Genomic DNA, 19,041 nt, shown 5'->3' on the forward strand with positions numbered 1-19,041 from the left:
CCCTGTCCTGGGGGGCATCAGGCAAAGCATCACCAGCTGGTCGAGGGAAGGGATTGTCCCTCTCTGCTCTGCACTGGTGCGGCTTCTCCTTGAATATTGTGGCAGTTTTGGGCACCATAAGATAAGAAAGATATTAAGTTGCTACAGGGTGTCCAAAGGAGGGCAATGAAGATGGTGAAGGGATTTGAGGGGAAGCTGTATGAGGAGCGGCTGAGGGCACTTGGTCTGTTGAGCCTGGAGAAGGGGAGACTTCATTGCAGTTACAGCTTCCTCATGAGGGGAAGTTCAGGAAGGGCAGGCACTGATCTCTGTGGTGACCAGTGACAGAACCGAAGGGAATGGCCTTAAGCTGTGTAAGGAGAGGTTTAGGTTGGATATTAGAAAAAGGTTCTTAACCCAGAGGGTGGCTGGGCACTGGAACAGGCTTCCCATGGAAGTGGTCACAACACCAAGCCTGACAGAGTTCAAGAAGCATTTGAAGGATACAAGAAGCATTTGGATGATACTCTCAGACACATGGTGTGACTCTTGGGGATGCTCCTGCGCAAGGCTAAGGGTTGGACTTGATGGCCCTTGTGGGTCCCTTCCAACTCGGCATATTCTGTGATACTGTGATATCAAAAAATGGAAAGAGACACCAAGTAATTAACTTACTATTACAGACCAAAATATGAAGAACCTTGCCCAGTGTTAGCACTGGCTTCTAGTTTTGATGAAGCTCATGTTTGACTGAATCAGTGCCTAATCTTTTCAACTCATTAGTGTCTAGCACCTGCCTGCTTCCAAGTACTTTTCATTCCTTAAAAATCTCATGTTTACAACCATTTCCTTGTTCAGTTTTTGGAGAACAAAAGGGAAAAGAAAGGCTTTATTCCCTGGGTTAAGTCTAGATCACATATACAAAGGAAAAGAGAGATTCTGCTACACTTTATTCAATATGATGTTACAAGAAAACAACAGTTACAGCTGACAAACCATTACATCTTTCATAATACAGACAAATTACAAGGTGTAACAAATAATGCGACATTTATTTTACTGTACTGCTTACTATGCTGTTCTTCTGAAGTATATATATATTTAATAACATTAACATTGTTTTCATGTACCAGCCTTCCCCTTTTTTTTTGTTAAAAAAAGAACACCTCTTGGTGCACCACATAAAAATCCGCGTGGAAGCTGGCAAGCAGGGATTTTGTATGCAGCACCATTGAAATGCATTTTGGGGGATGGGAATTATTAGTGCATCCTTTACTTTCAGATTTTTTGCTTATGTGAAAAATGCAAGGCAGTAACATACAGTCACTCCACCTAAATGCTGGTAGGGGAGAGTATCGTTATGCTCAGTAATGCAGCCTAATTCTGTTTATATGAGGTGTCTACATTTTGCTCCCCAGTCTGTACAGCCTAAACCTTTTATATAACAAAGATTACAGACCCAATAATATTCACAGATGATTATTTTGTATATGAGCATATCAGAGCATTGACTACACATTTGGTTGCGTGCACTGACAGGGTGCACTGAGGGGTGTCCTTCACCCACCAGCCCACAGGGTATTTATTATCTTATCTCCCTCCAGGAGTCTGAAGTGCAGAACCCCTGTGCATTAAAGAGAAAGCAAAACCCCCTGTGCCTCTATCTACTGCAGATTGAATTTTCACTGTTGTACTGATGACTTGTCCTAAGTCATGGTTCTGATTTAAAAAAATAGTGGAAATTAAAAGGACCCAACCAATCCAGGACACCATACAGTAACGTAATATAGGAAGTATTGGAGTGTCCTGTCTGGTGTGGTGCCTGCTGGGTGTGGATTAGAGCTGATCTGAACCCAGCAGGAGAGAGGACTAAGCCATCTCCAGCTGGTTGACTAGTAAAATCAGATTCGGTGAACTTGAAACTTGTAAGGACTCTCTGTATCATGCAGGCCATCTCTATCACCATCTTCCCTTCCACGTTCACTTAATATTAGATCCCACAGAGAGTTAGAACACTTTTATCTGCCTGCTATATCTGTTGCCCTGTAGCTGCTCTCCCATCTTGCAGCAAAGCCACATCCTCTCAAGTATTACCAGGAAGGATCTACTGGGGCTCAGTCAAGTGGTAGGAAAACACAAGTTATGCTGCTGCTGGCTACTGACACCAAGCAAGTTGCACAGTTTCTCAAGGACTGTGCCCCGGAGACTACTGGTCACTGAAGCCAACTTTTGACTGTTGACAGCATGAAACTTCGTGTTCCAGGTACCCACAGCACATCTGGAAGGCTGGGCTACTTCTTGTCCCTTTGAAGATTCTGTGGGGAACTTATTTGGGAAGGATGAGAGAAAAGGATCTACTACTGACCTTTGCTGAAGCTGTCTCAAGACCACTGATGTGGTTTAAACAGCCCACTCTGCAACACTGAGAAGAGTTGTGCTGAAAACAGCTGGAGGAGTGGGCAGCTGTCAGGGGGGCCTAACTGATGGATGTCAGTCAGGCTAATCATGCAGGTAAGGGCTCTGCTGAAGGGGGAAGAGGGAAATAAGGCCGTACTGCTAACTGTCAGTTCCCTGGCCAAAGGAGCTTCTGCTTTCTAAAAAACCCTTGATATTTCCCATCAGATTTGATGTTTCAGAAGATTAATTTGCAGTGCTCATGTGAACAGCACCAGTGTGCTGTCCCCTTGGTGCTGGGAGAACATCCCCAGGGCCCAGAGCCTCCACGGGAGAGCAGCAAATCCAAGTCACCACAAACCCAAGGCAATCAGGGGGCCTGCAAAGTAGGTGCATAAGTAAGAGATCCTGGTCACTTCTTAATGATCAGTAGCTGAGATAACCTCACTACTGCTGAAGAATAAGTTACTACTTAGAAGCCTAGATATTTATGAACTTTCCTTCAGGCAATTGAGTTCAAAGATTTTTGGACCAACTTTATTTCAGTGGTTGCTTAAAAGTGGGAATGGGGCAGAGAAGATAATCTCACTTGCATGTGTGTGTACACACACATACACACATACATACATACCTTAAGCAAATACTGTATGTGAGTCACTATGGATAGTAATGTGCTAGGCTTGTGGGAACAGCTGGGGAATTACTTTCTATATTAAACCTTCAGATGGTTAGCTGAGCAGCATAATTGCTTGCCTCTCAATTTAAGCTGCCAAGTAGAAACATCTATGGAACTACCCTTATATTCCTAATCAAAATCTTTGTTACATTTTCAAAAATTCTTCAGATTTTTGCAGCAAGTTTTTTTTTAAAAATAGCTAATTTTAATCATCAAACTGCACACGATTTAAGTAGCAAAGATAATGTATAAAAGACTTTTCTCTTACAAAAAAAAGAAATATGAAACCCAAACAAACAACATCTAAGGCAGTTTCAGTGTGTGATAAATTCAAAGTTCAGTGGTCACTTTTCCCCTTATAAACACAGGGGAAAAACTGTAGTAAGTTCTAAATAGGATTGTGACTGAAAGTGGCTTTCAGATGGCTTTTTGCAGATCCTGAAACAGAGATGTCATTGGGGAAAATTGTCTTTTAATGGCTGTACAAATATTGAGAATATTTCCACAGTTCAGCTCTTTGAAAGTGTAGACTCCTGTCCTAGTTCATTAAGAGACCTTTCGTAGCTACTTGTGCATTCAAGGATTTGCCTTATTGGGTGATTTTTTCTTATTAAACACTGCTGGAGTTTTTAATAAGATGGCAGTAGCACAAATCCTTTTCCCCTCCTTTTAAACACTGAAAGCTAACCAAAGTGTTACCACACTTCTTAAAAATGTAATTTGATGCATCCAGCAAGCAAAGGATGTCAAATTTATGTGTAGAATAATATTGCCTAGCAAGCGTTTCTGTCCGAGCAGGACTATAACTCAACAGTGATTTTTGCACCATACCCTGCCCTTTCTGAATGCAAAGCATTGTATACAGTCAGGGCAGTTTTTTCACACCCCTGAACACAATGTTCTCCCCAACCATAATGTATCGGGGCTTCCTTTTCTAAAATCACACAACTTAATTTCTTGCAAAGTTTGCATTTGAATGACTCATTCAGAAAAGCTATCTAAAGACCAAGGATCATGTAGTGCCTTCCAATCAGCTCAGAATACGTACTGAAAATAACTTGAAAGGTGCTTTGGTGTGGAACAGCAAACAATTTGGGATGAGGAAAATTCTTTACCTTGCTTTGTACATGGCAAAGTAAAACAGCTAGATTTAATGGCTCATTCAATGGAAGTTTTTCTGTACCTTAGTATCTGCCTTGAATTAAACAGAATAGTTTCATCATCTCTGTTTTCAAGAAAACATTCCAAACCAGGTAACTACTGTGAGGAAAAACAGAGATGTTAACCAAGACCCATAAAAGAAATATATATTCTTGAAGGAAATAAAATCATAAAGAATTCACTGTATATTCACTGAATGTCAGCTGCATACATCTCATCATTTTTGTTTTGTCCTTCTCACAGGCCTATTTTGAAAACTGGCATGCTACATAGCCTAAGCAGAGTAACCAAATTCAGAGTACTGAAGTAAACATGCAATTATTGCCATGTTTTTAAAATGGATATGAATGGTCTGAGGGAATAATGAAAAAAGAAATAACCCAACAACACTTCAGGAAGAGTGGCAAGGTGTTATAATTGTCAGCTGATCAGACAAGTTGGGCTTGCCCTGGAAGAAATAGTCTTCCCACTGGTTGCAAAATATGCATAACTCTCAAAGAAAACACACAGTTCTTTATGCCACCATTGCCTCTTTTAGTACAGCTGTTACTGAAGAAGTGTGAACACCAAATGTGTTGTCTGAAAGTATTTAAGACATTGCTGGTGCTTACAAAGATGCAGCGCTGCAGTGGAAAATCAAACAAAATCAAACACAAAAGACTGAAAGAGTACATGCCATGTATCAGTAAGCAAAAGCTTAATCTGCACATAGTTCTCTGAAATCACAAGGTATCCAAATGCGTGCAAGGTTTTAAATAAATTGCAGGGAAAAACAGGGTCTTGCCAGCTTCAATTTTCTTTTGAATGAAATCCACCATAGAGAAAGAAAGGAAACAGGCCGTGGTTCCTTCCTGGTGTCGGCCTCCTCATTAGGTTTTTGTTTCCCTCCTCCAACCTGGTAAATTTAATCCTGTAAGGAAACAATATAAATTATAATAAGCCTCATGAATTGCATTTTTAAATGTTGTTTTAACTTGGTAAAAGATAGGTTAGTCCAAAGCTAGTTATGAAGACACCAGCTCAGAGTGAAGGACAGACTTACAAAGCACGTTTAGAGCTGATATGTCAGGAAAATGAACTTAAAACACCAATGTTTTTGGAGTGGTCGCCCAAGTGAGATATATTAATCCATATTAATGTATCTCTGCCCCAAGTGCTAATCTTCAGAGGTGCCATTAGCACTCACATTCTCCATGGAAATTATAGACAGCCATAAACAGACAGTCAGCTCTTCTAAAGGTGGTTACATCCCCTGAATGCAAAGGAAGGTTGCTAAATGCTGGCACAGTTTCAGGAGTTTACAAGGTCTTTTTGGCCCCTTCCTCATGGAGTCCCTAGTGATCACCTCCACAGCAATGCTTGCAACTAGTTTATCAAAAGGTCTCCTCAGGTCTCCTTCCCAAAAGTTGTTTGAGGTACCCTGGGGCACATCACAAACATTTCTGCAAACACAACCAGGTTATGGAGCTCCTTGGTGTGCTGCATTTAAATGTATTCCTCTTTAGTTCAGTGTATTTCTATTAATAGGCAGATGACTAAATTCTCTCCTTTCAAATAATAAAATAAACACTATATCCATAGCATCACTTATGTCATCTTTCACTCTGTTGATGTATAAGCTCAAAGCAGTAACTGAACTTGCAAGCAGATATCATGATGCTTTTGAGGTTTACACAAAACAGGAGACAGACTGAGAATGTGGGATGTGTTACTGTAAAACAAAGCATCCAACAACTGCAAGAAGAGCCAAGTAAAGGCTAAATGAAGGCTAGGTGAACTGAAGCCACGAAAAGGATTTTATAATTAACATATTTAATTAATAAATGTCCAACTAAAATTCTATGCCAAGTAATAAAGTGAGAAATTTCTGAGAAATTCTGAAAATATATTTGTTAGGTTCTTCAAGACCAAGGATTGTAACTACGGACCTGATACATTTTTAAAATGTAGTTGCAGGAAGACAGTCAGATGTGAAGGAATTTCATCACTTAAGAAAAAGAATGCTGAAATATTCATTGAGCATGGAACTGGTTTGTATTAGCATGTCCTAAAACTATATAAATCAAACTGGGTGCAGGTGCCAGTGAATCTAGTCTAGCCCTCATTTCAAAAGCAGAAGAAAAGCAAGGCATCATTTTTGAACTGCAGTTTCAAGCATAACATTTTAATTGTGTCTTTCAACAAAACAGCCCAATCTCTTAACTTTCGTAATTTCCAGGGTTCCTATCATGATTCTTGAGAGCTCTTCTTTTCTTTAAGCACCAGGATACTTGGATTGGATTAACAAAAGTCTTGGGCCCTCTTGGAGCTTGGTCTACTAACTCTAGAGTCCTTCCTGGGTTACTTCCTAAATGATTCTGGAGTTTGTGTGGACTGTCTATTCCACATGGAAGACCTACTTTCCCCAGGGTCTAGAGCTTGGCTGAAATGCCAGTAGATCTTGTTTCAAGGAATACATTTGAGCTGATGCATTTAGTTTACTCTTCATAAACTTAAAAAGAAAAGCAGTATTTGGAACATGCAGAGATTCACAACTGCTCAGTGGTAAAACACCAATGACAGTATTCCTCAAATTCCACATTTCCTTTCCTTCAAAAACACTTTGTAGGGATGTCCTTTTTGGAGCCCCTCCTTACAAAGAAGCAACTAAACTCTCAAAGCTCCTTCAAAAGTTGAGCTTGCATTGCCCCTACTGCCTCCCACACTACACCTGTGAAAGGCAGTCTTGCAGTTTGGAAGCCACATCTGCCCAGATTCAGAATAGCTGGCCAAATTTCAGGCTAAGCCCAAATTGCTGGAGTTCTAGAGATTGGCATAAGCAGCAGTGACATCTAAGACAGGAAACAAAATTATAAGCACAGAAAAGCCTTTGGATGGAGGCTTTTCTGGTAATTATCAAACTACCAGAAAATGTTCAGATTTGAGAAAGCTTTCTATCAGTGGGCCTCAGGACAATTTCTAAAAGAGGTAAGCATCACACTTCTCTTAGGGGTATGCTACCATTTCCCAGTAACCATACTACATTTTCTGGTTTCAAGTTTGGCTCTGTAGGCAAAGCTGATGATACATTCTCCAGGGGAGGGCTTGAGCTTGTGAAATGGGGAATACCTTCATTAGCACTTCCAGACTCAAGCCCTAGAACATTAAGAGCTTCCTTAGGAATGACCAACTGAGAGCTGCTGCATGTAACACAGGGGAAAAAAAAATCTTTGCACTCTGGTAACCACCACCAGCACAAACACAGAACAAGGGCAGAACACTGAAGACTAAGAAAGGGTAGCAGAAGTTACAGGTTTCCTGCTCTGGCTCAGTATAAGGCAGCTGACAGTTTTATCATCAGAACTCCACCAGCTCCAGCTGGGTCCTGCTGTGCCAAGCTTGCAGCTGCGGTAACTGCTTTCCTGTGAAAGCTGAGAGCCTGCGTAACAGTACGGTGGGCAACGCCACCCCCCACTTTCTGCACAGGCTCAAGATTTAGATTAGATCAAACAGTAAAATCACCAGAAAAGAGCAAGACTTGATGCCACATTTCACCAATGGTTCTGGCTGGAGAAAGCTAGAAGACAGTGCAGCTGGAAGCAGGGAACAGTATGGTGGTCACAGTCTGTCTGAAGATGTGTTGAAATGCCCAGTTTGGGAAGCTGGCCTGCATGACAGGAGCTGGCCCACTGCTCGCACCAGTGCCATAATGGCCAGGGTGTTCTGAGGTTGAACCCTCAGCTTTGGCTGCTTATGCATTTCCACCATGTATAAAATGTCCTTACATGACACAACAAGCATTGTAGTCAGGAATAGATAATGTTTGCATCTGAATCCCTAATTCTCTGAATGTTTATTGTTGATTCAAAGTAGTGTCAACAGGTGAAATCCCTTCCCTTGGCATCAGAGTGCCCTCCTGGAGTGCCAGCCTTCTCCTATCCTGAGGAAGAGGAAGAAACTGAACACAGATGTCAGAGGAGTGCTGTAAGCACTGTGCTCCTTAACTTTTGTTTTTGTTGAAGATGGGACTCATGAAATAGGCACCTCTCCTAAACTGGAGAAAGAGGAGAGTGTCTTTTTATCCACAGCAGAAAATACACAATAAAACAAACAGAAAAATTTTGACTGATGTGAACCAGTCTTTTTATTAAAAAAGCGTTTTTTCTTCAGTGGGGCTCTTGAACTGAAACATCAGTTGTTCACACAACCAAGACCTGAGGCAGGGCCCTCCACGAAGTGCTGCCATTCAGTTTCCAGATGGCTGTAGTGGGCTGACCTTGGCTGGATGACAGGTGCCCACTAAACTGCTCTATCACTCCCCTTCCCGGCAGGACAGGGAAGAAAGAATAAGATGAAAAATGACTCATAGGTTGAGATAAGGTAGTTTACTAAAGCAAAAGTGAAAGTTTGCATGCGTGCAAGCAGGAAGGAAAATAGCGAGGTTTATTCTCTACTTCCCATTAGCAAGTGGTGTCCGACCATCAGTTTACAGTGCTGATGCTGTGCTCAGCAGTAGCCAAAACACTGGTGTGTTACCAACACCTTTCAAGCTACCAAGCAAAGCACAGCACTGTGAGGGCTGCTATGAGGAAATGGAACTCCATCTCAGCCAGACTCAATACAGTGGCTCAGTAATTCCATGTTTGCATTTTTAAAGATATATTTTAGAAATATCCTTGCTTAGAATTTAATACATTTCCCTGATCATACAAATCAAAGTTTCGCCTGGTGACTTGGCAGATTGTGTTTATGGCTTCTGGTCACAGCTTTGCTTATAAAAGCATAAACTGTTAAATGGAGTATTTACAACTTCTGATTTCCCAGGAGCAAAATAGGGTTCTTTCATATTTCCTTAAAAAGCAAAGCAAAGCAAAATCAACCCCCCAAACAAACAAACAACAAACCCTGAAACATAACAGACTGCCTTAAAAATGAACTTGTGTTTTTCACCACAGATTCAGGTACTTCTGGTTTTCATGACATTTCTACTAAACCTCATAGTCTTCTTCAAGCAAGTTATTTATGTACTTGAAATACTAAGTGACCTACATGAAGTAACTAATTTCTGTGTTTGTTGTCTAGAGAAATCATCTGCTCATGCATTCTGTTTGTCCCAGACAATAATGGGATAAAGAGTAATCCACCTTAAAAATGGCAGTTGCCAACTTCAGAATACAGTAACTGGTGATGTAACAGTGGTTCTAGAAAGGGATACCAAAGCTTTTAATTTAAACACTACTCATACTCTCAAGACATGAGGCAGAGGAGGGTGACTAAATCCCAAATATTTTTCTTTATTTTAATTAGTGAAAGAACATAATTTCCTGTAAAAATGCCAGTTCAGTACACATTCTTTTTGGCAGCATCATCATCCTTCTCTAGATACTTTTAATTTCTGTATAAATTATCACATAAGGTGGAGTTATGCTCCCGCAGAGTCCTTAGCATGCAAAGCACACTCAGAGTGCAGGTCTATTTACATGGCAGCTGATTTAGCATTATTGTAAGAGTATTCCAGATTTAAAGTAAAAATGTGAGCTGACAACTGGAGATACTGTATTCTCTATGAGCTGAAACATGGGGGTGTTTAAGTTCATCAACAATAATGCTCTTTCTGCTTTTCCCTCCACCATGTGTCCACACCACAGATGCTGTTCATCCCCTTTGAAAAAAAAGTACACAATTAACAGGTGATTTTTCTTGCACCTTTTATTCCTAGCTTTGTTAGAGAAGTAATTTTAAAAAGCCAATCAGACATTATCAATACTGTTTGCACCCAGACAGTACCTACATGCAACTTGTTGCTATAAATATTAATTAATTGGATCACCAATACCCATAATGCAACTTTATTTTGACCTACATGCCCTATGAACTAGATATTTTTTGGATTCAATTTCCTTAAAACCAACTGTCAGCATCATGTGATGGAAGAGATGAAAAATGAAAACGAGTGTTCCTGCTGTGCAGGTGAGTGACCTGTGGGAGACAGCTCTGCCTGCTAGGATTTTTACAGGTACCATCAGACACAGACCAATTGATTAGATCATCTTATACCTGCCACCAACTAGGCTCAAGAGACTAATTAGAGAGAGTACTGCCTGTGCAGGCACCCCATTGACACCTAATTTGCTCAGCCAAAGCCTTTGGGGAGAATGTATTATCTCTGCAGCTGCACTTCATGCATTTCTGATTTAAGGCATAAGCAAGGAGTACTTCTTCACTCTTTTGCACAAACTGAATATATAAGCCCTTAAGTGCTAAATACAAGCAGACAAATTAGATTTGGCCAGTCACCATAAATTCTTTTCCCTCTTCAAATATAAATGCGTATATACATGCATACATGTTTTGGTTTATATCTATGTCTGTAATATATATGCACAAATGCAAACATACAAATAATGTGTATGTAGGAGTCTGAAGGTGTGTGGAAAGGATGGATATACAAAGATATTTCTATAAATATATGCTTTAGAATATGCAATTTTCACACTGTATAGCATGCCTTCCTTTGCAGGGAAGTTTTACTTCTGTGAAATTTAAAAGAAATGCATTTGTTCTGATATATGAAAAATAAATGCTCTGCAGTGTTGTTAACTCAGGCTCAGAATTACCCCATGGACAAGGCTCAGTAGATCGCTGCTTATAGAGTTGCTCTGCGTATCTTCAGAGGTGTTAGTTCAAAGATTGTTTCAGTATACAGTCTAGCTTGTTGCAAGCTTTTCTTCGATGGACTATACCTTGTTTGTGGTTTCCTGAGGAATACTGCTCACTAAGGCTAAATATAGGGTTACTTAAGTTGCTTTCTGCTGGGCTTTAGTTTTATCTAGTTATCCATGCCCCAAAATACACAGGAGAGGCAAGACTTAAGGCTGTCATTAAAAATTTATTAAAAAAAAAAATAGAGAGATGTGCTAGAAAAATGATGTTTTTTACAAACTGAGAAGGGTTTAAAAAAAATATTTTCAACTGTAGGCTTGTTAGTGATTCCTGAACTAAAATACCTTGTAACACACAGGAACATGATGGATTTGCATCACTTCTAAAATAGCACTGAAACCAAATATCTTCTTCCCTGTGATGTGTCTACAAAGCAACTTTCAGGAGTTGAACAAGGATGAATTATTACAATATAATTTCAGTTTGTGTCAAAGCCCATGTTGACACAGTCAGTTTAAGTGTCAACTCAGGATCCTGCACCGCTGTAATTAATTAAAGAAGCCTTAGCAAAATATGTGCAAGTTACCTGTGTGGCTAAAACATCAGGTGTAATTTCCCTTGCCAGGTACACTATAAATGCAACTTCCAGTCTTGTTCCAAGGATGGGGCATAACTCAATAAAGAGAGAACATCCTCACCTTCTTCCCCTCAGACAGGCCACATCTTTGCCAATTCACTTTATATTTCTTTAGCAATATTTAATATTATTTAATGTTTAAATGACACCTCTACATTTCTCTGGTTTATGTTCCAGCCTTTGGATTTAGAGTGTCTTTCAAAATGAGTGCTCAGTTTTAGCTGTAGCCACCAATAGTTCAAATTACATAAATACAGTTAAATTTAACAAAAATGCAATATTAGAACAGTTGCAAAATTTAGTAGTAGTTGAAATTTTTACTTGGACTGTGTGTTTTCCAAATTGCACCTTAATGCACAGTAAGAGTTCAAAACGAAAGTCCTACATCTCCTAAGACTCTATGAATGTGCACCCAGTAGTCCAGTGTGGGAAGTTGATTCTGAAGGGCCAAGACTTGCCCTGAAATCATACACTAGTTGCTAAGCAGCCTATATGCATATCAATAATTGCAAACCAACCGTGCATACTTTGCACACAGGTCCCTGCAAAATATTATAATGAATTCCTTCATAGTGTGTCTTGTGAGGAAAAAAAGGAATACAAGCCTGATCTTCACTATAGTATATTTTATTCACAGTACATACTTTCAGTGTTATTTGATAACATGATTGGTTTCACAGTTGATTTGTAGGTATACCTTTAACTTTTGAGTGGCTGCAATAACTTCCAAATTAGTTTTCTACAAGTCTTTCAGCAAAAATTCTTTCCTACCCTCGCTGCCCACAGCTGAAGTTTTTTCTTTGAGTTGAGAACAAAGTCCACAAAGCCTTTCACAATTACCATTTGAATAAGGCTTCACATGAAAAATGGCCAGGACTGAATCTACTACATGTCTTCTAGTTTTTGAGAGTAAAGTACAGCCCTCTGTGAGTGAGTTCTGGGAAAACTAGTACTTCAGATACTACAAAAATAGCAGTGTTATTGAGCTCAATATAGTTTGCAAGCAAAGTCATGGAAAACTTATTAAAAACAAAAAAGCAAGATGAGGATTTTGTTACACATCAAGACCAGAAATACATTAGTGCTACTTGTTTGCAAGAATATACTTCTCAAACCTGACAAAGAGCCAAATCCCTACAACTTCTTGTAACCTTTTTTTTTTAATCTGATTAACGTGACATGTCTAAATTGCTATGCTTCTCACCCTGATAACTTGCAAAAAAGCCTGCCGAGGAGGAACTGACTGAATGTGTATTGGGGAAATGTTGTCTGCCTGGATCTATAATGAGAGAACCTATACCTACAATTTTTGCCAGTGTTTGACACAATGGGATCCTTATCTCAGCTGTAGCACCAGCTCTCTACTCTGAAACAGATAAGTAAATGCTATGCCTGAACAAAATTTGTAGATAGCTTAATTAAAATACCTGAGAGAAAGAAAAGAAAGGAAAAGAAAGAAAGAGCCTATCCATTACAGTTGTATATAACTGAACTCAGAAAAGAAAATACCTGTTGGAAGATGATATAAAGTCATTAATATTCTGGTTAACAGATTTGTTACTGGTTTGAACCCATCTCTGGAGAAAACGAGCACCAGAAGAGCTGGTGAGAGATCTCATTGTACTCTCTTGCTAAACTAAACAGCCAAGGGACTACAAGCAACTAGGTGCAAGTAAGCTGAGCTGTGGTACCCTTCCATCATGTCTCATCTTTATGGCAGAGCCAGCTTAAGAAATTCCAACTGCTGCAAACCTCACTTCTTGTTCCTGCCCTGCAACTTGTGCCCCTGTCACTTGTCTTGTAAAATTTTCTGTGGGACTCCCTGTACACTGGATCAGTAAAAGTATCAGAAGTGACATTATTTTTATGTAGATCTTCTCAGTGATCCTGTTTACACCAAACTTCCAAATAGCTGCAACATTACAACTAATGGGATTGGAAACTGGTGAGGGAGCAAGAAGGAACTGCCTGGATGGAGCTAGGCAGAAACTTGACTGTTCTTGCCTGCAAAGAAAAAAATCATGGAATAACATCCTTATTTTTCATCAACAGCAGTTCCCCAGTGCATTACTCATAACAAAGCTTCCCTTTCTAACATCTGAAGCCACCTCCCAACTCACAAATGGCTAATTATTTTCAGGTATCCAGAAACACTGTGAAATCTGCCCTAGCTGCCCACTTAGGGGAGCAGACAGAAGTTGTTGCATAATGACCTACTAATTAAAAAGCAAGAAAACCATATTCAAAAGATCTGGGAATACCCGTAAGATTGCCTAATAAGGATAATCTCCTGTACATGTTTCAAGGGAGCAGCAAACAAGAGATGGCTGGGAGCCCATGCCTCTGACTGGAAGTTCTTTGAATTTTTTTGGTTGGCTTTAATTTTTTTTTAGCAGTAAAAATATGTTGGCCTGCCAGCGTATCAAGATGTTTAACAGTTTGTGAAGCTTCAAGTCATATTTAACCAGAGTTCAGAGAATTCAGAAGGGATAGAAAAGCATCTGATTCTTTATCTAGCTTTGAATGAATAATAAGACCCTAGAGTTCAGGGAGAGCAGATCAACTGTGCCCTAATCCAAATACTATGAATGAAACTTACTGACTGCCCGTGTCAGGAGTGATGGTCGCTGTTATTTAACAGTGCTATTTATCAACTCAAACCTAAGCATATTTCTTGTATCTGAAACACAACAGCTGACCAACTCAAAACCCAATGAGATGATGTCCCTGACCACCTCCCTCCATTCTTTCCCATCTAGCATAACAAAAAGTACATAACTTCAGAGGACTTAATTGGAAATTTATTCCCACTTTTCCTTGTCATGGCTTTTATCCCCAAAGCAAAGTCTGCTGGACAAAATGACATATGAAAGACTAGCACTCACCTCCTCCGAAAAATTAAGCACTGATTCATGCTAAGATTAAAGAATCCACAGGTACTTAAAAATAGGGCATTTTGCATACATGTGATTGTTAATATTAGCCAAGTTACTTCTTGAAAAATAAATGGTCTTGGAACAAATTTAATGCCACTAGTGTAATCAGTGCTGAGTAGCTATGGGATAGTCTTGAGATGGGTGTGGACCATTTTACTCTTACTAAGATTCCTTGGAATGTAAAGACACCTCTGCAAGGGATCACAACACTATAAACTACCTCAGTCCCCACAGATAAATACCAAACATTAAGAAAACAAAGTGTGAATGTTTATCATTATCAAAATCATTGTACTAGCCCTCAAGTACCTTCAGGCAGCTTGGAATTAAGTAATGGGTTTTTTGTTTGGTTGTTTTTTTTGTTTTGTTTTGTTTTGGGTTTTTTTTTAAGACAGAATGACTGTTCAGGTTCAGAAGGAAAAAGAAAGAGGGATGGGTAAACCAACAAAATAAAAAAAAAAATCCATGTCTCGTCTGTATTTTTATTTTCATTTGTGTTTTTCCTAGAAAGTACTTTTCAAACCAGCAAGGAATTCTTAATTAATCTGGAATGTGGAGTTATGAATGCCTTTATTTTAGCTTGACAGAACAGATATCGTTGCAGTTGCATTCTAGATAGCAAAGACATGTCTAATTAAACACCATCTGGTTATACATTCTATTTGCTGCTGTGTTTTTTCAGAGAATGAGCATCATGTCAAAGTGGTCATGTCAATTAAAACACATTTTTTAGGACAGCATTGCAACTCTTAAGCACGCATAAATTAGACAGAAAGCAGACTTCACATATTGAATCAGAAGGATCTTTCCTACAATATTACTTTATATTACTTTAATGGCAAGTGTAAGTAATAGATGTATTTAAATTTTGGAATATATTTCCAAATATCATTATGTCTAAAGCTCTTAGTCTGTGTGTCCACTTATACCATAAATGCCATGCAAGTATTCACAGAGAGATTAGGAAATCTTTGGAGTTGACCTTTTCAAGCCTGAATTGTTTCCCAACCTGAGAGTTTTTAAGACTAGAATGGAGCAGAAGGGAAAAAAATCCCAGATTAGGAAATGCACTGGTGTTTTATGAGATATTTCTTGCCTCTGTGCTCATTCCCTAGAAGCTCTGCTGATACTTACTGAATACTGCTATGCAGTCCTTTTGCCTATACAGCTTCCACTTGGGATTCTTGCCGAAAATCTATGACATTAGAAATAATTACTGGCAGCTTCAGGCCAGCTGCTTTATTTTCTGCCAGTTCCATTTTTACATACAAAACCGTATGGAGCTCTGAAACAGAAATATTTCCCCAGTGCGGTCTCTGTGGCATTAAATGGAAAAAATGTTCCAGAATTAGGATCTATACAGAGCATCACTACAGCAATGAGGATATCCTATCTAGTACATCTCTCTACAGTAAGAGATCTCAAAGCAGCTCAGTGATTTTATTTCTCAGAATTCCCACTCTGGCTGAGGTAAGAACTTTTCCACATGTATGATTAAGACGTTCAGATATTACGCATGGTTTAGGAAATCCAACATGAGGTACTTCTCAATGACACAACTTCGCAGGATCTACTAGCTTTGAAAATCAGGCCTCCTTCAAGTATTACAGAGGCTTCCCCTCTCCTTTCTGTTTTTTGAAAGATTTAAATGTTTTTAAAAAGCAGTCTCATACACTTGAGAAGCTTCACATATGTGGAAGAAGTAGTAGATGTCATATCAGGTGCAACATACTGAGCTTTTCATGGTATGCAAAGACAGGGATCATGGTAAGATGGACTACTTAAGGCTTTTCTTTCAAAAATACCATAAGCATTGGTTTTCTTATAACTGCCAAAAATACTTCATCTTTTTTTTTTTTTTGAAGCTCCTTTATAAAAGTAAGGTTTTGCATAGCTCATTTAAATAGTTTAAATGACACAAGGTTAAGAACAGGAAAGCCTTTCACCGAAGGTGGTTAGTCCTTTTCAAAGATTTCATATTATTTGAAGCTTACTTTCACTGCATTCTTTTACCTTGGCTGCTCCCCAAGTGAGTATAAGTTAATTAAATAGGATTTTGAACCTCTAACCTTCCCTATAAACTGCATCTTTACCCAACTCTATTTAAATAAATCAGATAAAAAACCAATCATGCAGCAGAATATATATTTTTACAGCTGTGGAAAAAACAAACATGTCTATTAAGCTTATTTGTAAGTACTTAGTACTCAAAGCAACAGCCAAGACTCATGGATGATTTTAATTAAAATAAATCTGGGTGGGCATATAATTCATTTATGATGGTTTTTCTCAAACTAAAACTTCTCTAGCATTACTGAACAGCACTGCACTACAGTAAGTCCTAATTTGTTTGAGGCAATTGAAGTTCAATCCACCTGATTAGCTTGTATTCGTTTTGAGTCATGTAAAGTGTAAATTTTATCTATGAAAAATATCAAAGATAGGAGGCTAAAAATTACTACAGGAAAGGAGTGAAAGAAAGAGCAGAACAGATGGGCAGATAACAATTATACAGAAGGATACCCAGCACCTCTGTAAGTGACATGCTCTGGGTTTAATTATCAAAAGAAGGTGAAATAGATGTACCAGGAGAACACTGCATTCCTCTCTACAAACAGATAGTGTGACTCTCTGTATCTCATTAGCCCTTTTCACCTTAAAACATGGGCTTCTGATTATTAGACCCTTCCAAAAACCAGCAGCGCCTTTCGATTTCATCCAGAAACAAAACATAATTTTGGTGTGAAGAATGATAGCAGTTATGTATGAAGAACTGAGTAACTAGCTCACGTATAAAGAATGAACAAAGAACTAAGCTGCCTCTTTGTGCCTACGTGATGTGCTCAGGTCTCTGCACAGGCAGTGACAAAGACTGCCACTGGAGCCTCAGCACCGATCGCATCTCTCACCCTCAGCAGGGACTTCATAAATTGAGTTCATCACAGAATTAAATCCTCCCAAAATGTAGGCCTTTAGTTTGATATATTGATAATGATACCATCTAACTGCCTCAGTGGTGCATTATGTTTCAATTTTGCAGCTTTTTGGTGATAAATACACACATATTCAAGAGCATTAGGTTTTTGATCATTGACTGGGACATATTTGCCCATTTCCTGACACTTCTCTCAACCCATCATTGCTGAATTAACAGCAGGAAGATGACAACAACAGTCACATCATGCACAAGAAGCCCTCACCACAGTGTGAGCAGAGGCAAAAGCACAGGCAGGGAGGCAGACCTGCACATTGACTCCCATCTTCCCAGGTGCAACTCATCTCATTATAAGTATTTGGGGTGTCTTAATGGCATTGTGCATCATGTTTTGTCCACCTTTGTCAAACTACATTCGACCAGAGTTGTTACCATGCACAGGCTGTGATAACATAGGATTAACAGGAATAAACTCTTCCATTTTTCACGCTGCACAGAAGAGGATCATATATTCTCAACAGCAAGGTTTCTCTTCACTGTCCCCAAAACAAAGGTTTCTAAAGTAAGGTCTAGCAGTAGACAGTACCCAAAGTTAAAAAAAAAGTAATCAAAAAAGGCACTGGAAATTCTGGAAATTACAATAAATAGTTTAAAGGCATGTCAACAGCCTATAACTCTTCCTCCTCGAACATTTTTATCCCGTCAAGTAATAACTGACAATAACAGTACTGTAAACTCAGAGAGATACATTCTTTGTGCTTTGTAAGGGTTATTTTAATTATTTTCCTTATATAGTAAGTAGAGAATGAAAAAGATTTCTGAAATAAGAAATGTTATTGTTAACTCACTAATCACAGCTGAGGGACTTAGGGGCACTCTGGTTTCTGGAATACCTTTGAGCTTATTTTACAGAATTGACTAAGTTGGTGGTATCCCTGTCACATGGATTTCAATGCAAGGCACCAAAACTTCCTTTATGCAGAAGTACAATAGACAACATTGGATGCTGAAATAATATCCTGGAAAATTCTAGAACACTGATACTTGAAACAGGATTTTTATTAATTTTAAGAAGTTAATTTTTCATTTGCAAATGCCTATTTATGAGGTGATTGAGTCTTTGAGTTGACGTATAAATTACATGCTATGTTATTTATTTTTCAAACATAAAATAAATATCCTAGCTGTTTTGAGAAACTGTTGACCCTTGAAAGTCAAAGCAAGGGCTTGATTTCTCTCCTTTGATTCTGGGGGCCCTACCGACAAGGGGGTTATGAGCTTCCCTGTTTTGCTTCTTGACATTCAACATGCTTATGGCTTGGGATCAACTGTAGCTGGGGGCAACCCAGGTATCAACACATAGGAAGAGATGCTAAGGGGACCTCAGAAAAACGCTGAGATGACGGTCAAGGAGCTCTGTGTGACAGAGCAGACCAGGAGGGCAGTCTGCAGCCAAAGCCAGGCTATCGCACAGCTACAAACTACGAGGTTTCACAGCAGAAGCTGCTATAATATGGAAATAGGTTCTTACCCTCCAGGCCCATATGTCATCACACCAAGCTAAGCTGAAGCTGCCAACTAAAATGGGCAATTTCACATGAACTTGGCAGAGTGACTGCCAACACAGAGCTTGTTTTCCGCTGGTGCCACCCACTCTGCTAATTCAATTCTGCCTCCTGAT

General features: G+C 39.2%; 1 protein-coding gene across 3 annotated transcripts in view; it reads right to left on the minus strand.

Moving 5' to 3' along the window:
• Window positions 1-906: 906 nt before the first annotated feature.
• CDK14 (cyclin dependent kinase 14) overlaps window positions 907-19,041 on the minus strand; it is a 305,938-nt gene continuing 287,803 nt past the window's right edge. For all 3 annotated transcript variants that reach the window (XM_029961885.1, XM_008933769.3, XM_018075820.2), the window contains exon 14: window positions 907-5,120. The gene's annotated coding sequence lies outside the window, so the exon portion shown is untranslated. The remainder of the gene's footprint in view (window positions 5,121-19,041) is intronic.

This window comes from Manacus vitellinus, unplaced genomic scaffold (assembly GCF_001715985.3).
Source record: "Manacus vitellinus isolate BGI_N305 unplaced genomic scaffold, ASM171598v3 scaffold_3_pilon, whole genome shotgun sequence".
NCBI lineage: Eukaryota > Metazoa > Chordata > Aves > Passeriformes > Pipridae > Manacus > Manacus vitellinus.